We start from the raw sequence: 5,314 nt of genomic DNA on the forward strand, positions 1-5,314 counted from the left end.
GAGCTGTGCCATGAGCTTTGGTCGATTCTCGGGTGGGATTGGTAGGAGCCAGCTGGCCGCCCTTACATATGATCTCAAGAATATACCTCCGAGACCGTCAACCATCCGCGCACCAAACTTAGCCTCGTACCGGGAGTGCAGCCTTTCAACGTCTTCGTCGCTCATGGCGTCGATCTCAGCGGCTGTTACGTCTTTTCCCAGATATCGCTTGACCTGCCCACCCACCGCAAGTGCCGCCAGCCTATCCCTGAGCTGCTGTGCATGTTGGCTGGGCTGTTGGCTGGGCTCCTCCTCCTCCTCCTCTGCGCCCAGAATCTCGTCTATAAGCTCGTCGGTATCCATTATTAATACGTAGGGGCGACTACGTCTCATATATAATCTTAGATGTGGCGGGCGTATTAGTCATTATCAGGGGCTTAGAATGCGGATTGTTCTTGAGCTTCTGTCGAACCTCTGCCTTTTCGCTCTCGGCCTCGATGATGTGGTTCTCCTCCAGGCATTCGTTGAACGAGTGCCGATCTTTGCAGTGGAATAAAGCCACCCACATTGTCTGCTCGCGAAAGTCTTTCAGGACGGCGTTGTATTTCTGAGTGAGGACCCAGACGCTTTGCTTTGCATGACGGCCCGAGAAAGCCATGAATGACAGCATTTTTTGTTTCTTCTTCATCGCCTCCAACGCGCTACAATCATCGATGATGTATAGGGTGGGCTCCCCCTCGAACAATCTGTAGAAAGCTCTCAGGCATTCGTTTAGCAGCTCGCCGAGATCAAAACAATAGACCTCAGGGTTAGACAGTATCCATCGCCGCCGGTACGCCTCGTTATGCTTAAGAATGGGGCACAGGATCACAGTATGATGAAAGAAACCGCGGAAAGGGCCCTCAAGCAGGTCCAGCACGAAGACTGTTTTGCCGCAGTTCGTCTGCCCACAGATAATCGCGCAGTGGGCGTCATCAATAAAGCGCGTTAACGAATCTACCATTCTTGATGTGAAGCATTGCGTCCATGATCACATAGAGATATCCGTTCAACACGACGGGATCTTCTCTCTCTTTTGACACCTGTATCGTAATCCCCTCGCTGGTGTTCGTCACGCGCCTCCCACTGCCATGCAGCTCGTCATCGTCGTTTGTCCTCAGGTCAAGCCAGAAGGCGTGCTTGTGCGCCAAGAACTCTTCCAGGGACACGTTTGCCAGGCCCAAGTCTTTTACGACCCTGGCCACCTCGGGGTCCCGCTACTTAAGGGGTGAGCTGGCGAAGAACTTCTTGACCTCGTTCCATTGCTGGTGCGCCCGCATGCCCTGGCTGTACAGCTGATTGGGGACCCCTTCTATTGTGACTTCTACTTTGGTGATCTTCGGGTTGTAGAAGGATTCCGATCTCCTCCCCCACGGGGTTCTTTTAGCCTCGAACAGCATGAGGATGCCCTTCATTGCTCTCGCGGGAGTGTTCAGGTTTATGTTCCAGAGAGTATCAGACTTGTCCTTCACAAACTTTCGGTGGCGAAGGACGCGATCATACAGAATGGAGACGCCCCCGGCAAACTGGGTGACCATATCAAACTCCAGGCTGATGTTGTCGATGGTGTAAGTCGTGTCATCGTCTGTTGTCTTGATGACACGGCTGTAATCGTTGAACGTCAGTTCGTACTCCAGTCGATCGGCCAAGGCACTCTGGTAGAATGGCATGTGGCCATCTAGAAGCTCAAAGTCTAGCGGGATGTGGAACCGGCTGCCTATGGCGCGAGCGATGGCTTTTTCTCCATAGTTATCGTTACTTGCGTCCTCCGCTCCGACTCGAAGTTTAAGCATGTTTTCGCTGCCGATGCCTGGGTAGGTCGCATTCCTCCGTTCGTTTTTGGTCAGCCATAAGTCGCCGTAGCAATGAAACACGTCAGAGTCGTCGATGGATATTACCTCATTCCTGCTGATTCTGATCGTGGTTTTCTTGACTACTGCGCGTTCGAGATTCCCGACCACTGTGGCGTTCGAGTCTTCTGAATTGATCGTAATCGGGAAGGCCAAGCGCACGGTGCCGGGCACAATGACGTCATTTGGGCCGAGGTTGGGGAAGCGGACCAAGAGTTGTTGATTCTGGTCGATCGTACTCGGATTGTTGGTGACGACTAAGGACTGCCGTACACCTTGTACCCCCCGAGGCTTACGGAGTGTTCTGAAAGGGTTTAGCTTGCGTTCGTATGCATCCACTGTGTGTATTGAAGGTATACCTTGCAATGTTCACTACGAGGATTATGGCAGAGTTTGACTTTTGATCCGGTGCCCGGCGACGCCCAAGAGGGCAACAACATCGACGACGAGCAGACCACTCTCCGTGCAGGTGTCCAGATCGGGGTGGTTCCCGAGCATCAACCCATTGATGAGATCCTCAAAACCAATGAGGGAAGGCTGTTAGTGTCCGCCGTGAATGATTATTACGATATCATGGAGGGGCGGTATCCCACCCTTACCAAACCTAATCGCTATTACATGGATTTTAGGATTGACGAAAAAGGGAAACTGCGACTCAAGGATTACCCCGATTTGGCCTCACCAGCATAAAGGAAGGTGAACCGCTGGCCCTCACAACACTTGCCAATAGAGGAGGGGCTGATGTTGTTCGGAATAAGCTGGGCTTTGAACACTGGAAAAGAAGTAAACAGCCATCGTTGCATACGGCAGTAGTCGCAGCCCTGGAGACAGCGAGTTCAGAGTTCGCATCCTACACAAGGATACCACTCTGGCCGAGCGCGTCCGCACCCTCTTCCGGGAGCAGGGAATAACAGTGGTCTCCATTCTCACGGCACTTGGGATGGCGATCTCGACACTGGGGCTAGCGATAAAGTTGGCGCTGACTGGCAGGTCCGGCGGGGGCATCCAGCCAACACCACCTCCACCCGACGGGCGTGGTCTTAAAGAATGGGTGATAAAGCATCTCCAGTCCCTGGCGCGCGCCCTTGGTAAGCTGGCTGGGAAGGCTGCCGCTGCGATTCTGGGTATTATTGGCAGTATCGTGTCCTGGCTACTGAACCTTCTCGGGAAATCAGCTGGGTGGCTGGCCGATAATGTCTGGGCTCTAGTCATCGCAGTAGGTGGCCTAATGCTCGTGGCTGTTCGCAATTATTTAACGCATAGTCGACAGCAGCAGTAAGCCGATACCAACCCCAGCGACGACGATGGCTGTCTTCTACGCATCGTGATTCTTTTCTGCGGTGGGTGGTGGGGCGCTTTCTTGTGGCTCAACAAGGGAAAGTGGTGGGACGCTTTCTTGTGGATCAACGATCACGTGGGAAGGTGGGACGCTTTCTTGTGGCTTAACAATCCCGTGGAAAGGTGCGCGCTTGTGCAAAGTGGGCGGTACTTTAGCGTTCACACCCTCATTGGCGCCTAGCTTCTGGTCCTCTGTGGCCACGACGATTTTGTTGTTGTAGTTCGCCACATGGCCGATCTGCAGAAGCATGTCGCTGGAGGCCATATATAGGCCTATGCCATACACAAAGTCTACAGCGCTCCCGGCATACTGTAGCACGTCCTGGTAGCGTTTGATAGCAGACGGAAGGTCGATCGGAGAGGAAATAGCGTCTTCAACGTTCTGGGCAATCTGTTTTTGAGCGTCGAAGGCTGTGCCCGTGCCTAGAATACGCGCCCTTGTTTGCGCTTGGGCGCCTAGAATAGCCCACACGTATGTCCGGATGGAATCGTTTAGGCACTCTACACCCGGCTGCGTGAATCCTTGGGATTTGTCGGCAATGAACGACACCCAAGCCTCCTCGGCGTCCTGCTGGATTAGTCGACGTGGAGCGCTGTAGGCTTTCTAGAGAACGACATCCTGCTCGGATCGAAGGTCCCATCGCCAATGGGGCTGTAGCCCGTTCTCGTGATATAGTAATATGTCACTCCGAGGCCGTGATTCACCCCACTGCGCCTCCAGTCTGTGTGCTTATCTACGCGGAATTCCCTACAAATCCTCTCATAGGCCCTCTCGTCGTGGGGGTTTTTGAATGCCGCCCACGCTCTGTCTTGCGGCAGGGGGGGCCTGGATCTCTTCCAAGATCCGCCTAACTTGGTAATACACATGGAACGTGTACAGGGCCCTTATTTGTTCGTCGGGGGCGAGAAGATGGTCTTTTACAGAGACGCCGCAGCCCGTGGTTGCGCCCCAGACCGCGAAGTTCACTTGGTTCTGCCAGAATTGCATAGGATAGGTGTTCCAGGCCCGAACAATGTAATTGCTGGTTATCTGTGGCAGCCGGTACTTAGGCAACACATCTGTGAACTGGACTGAAAAGGCTTTCTTTTCATCGATGTAGATGTCAAATCGCGTGAGCTGCTCTGCGTAGGTTTGGATACTATGAAATGCCCCGGCCTTGTAAGTGGCCTCTCTATTGAACCTGTAAGCCTCGCTGTTCATCGTAGCTAAAATGTTCATCACATTGTCTGACATTCTAAATGGGGCACAGCACACGCTTCCTCATGCCCTTAACAACCTCGACGGCCGCCTTAAAACCGCCCTTCGCGAGATAACATTCTACCCAGCCTAGGTGAATATCCAAACCGGAGTGGGCTTCTTGCTTGAGGGCAAACGTGTTGAAGTGCCGGCGGGCTACTACAATGTCTGTACGCTGGACATGGATATATTCCGCCCGCATGGGATTTCTCTGGGATTGAATGAAGCCACGGGCCGCTTAGTCTTTACCCTCCCTAGAAATACCTTAATAATGCCCCAAGAGCTTGCCCCCATCTTAGGGTTCTCCGACGGGATTGCGCCCATACGGGGGAATATGGAGGGTGAAAATCTACCTAACTTGGTCACACACAAAGAAGTCTTCGTGCATTTGGATGAACTGAGCACCTCAGAAAACGTGAGAATAACCTCAGATTTCGGTGGCGGTTCAACACTACTTCAGGCCGTCGCCGTGACTGGTGAAGGGATAAACTGCGGGAAGACGTTTTCATTTCCCAACCCACAGTACAAAGCCTTGCGCGACGACTATATAACGCACTTGACCGTGGCACTTTTAGATAAAAACGGTAAGTATATTAATGTAGAGTACCTCAGTTCTACCCTAGAAATACAATGAGTACCAGGTCTGCGTGCCTGTCTTTAAGCGACTTGGCAGATTTGTTGGATTTCGAATTCAAAGGCCAGGAAGGTAAAATCTACGCCTTCGAGTTTAAAAGTGGCAAGTACATCCGCAAAAATATTTGCGGGGTGGAAAGCAGAACCTGCTTCGAAGTTCATCACATTTACTGAAGTTCTAAATTATAAAAAGTACATTCTGCCTTTTGGCATTAACAACCTCGACGGCCGTCGTAAA

The sequence above is a fragment of the Liolophura sinensis genome, chromosome 6 (genome assembly GCF_032854445.1).
Source record: "Liolophura sinensis isolate JHLJ2023 chromosome 6, CUHK_Ljap_v2, whole genome shotgun sequence".
Classification (NCBI taxonomy): Eukaryota; Metazoa; Mollusca; class Polyplacophora; order Chitonida; family Chitonidae; genus Liolophura; species Liolophura sinensis.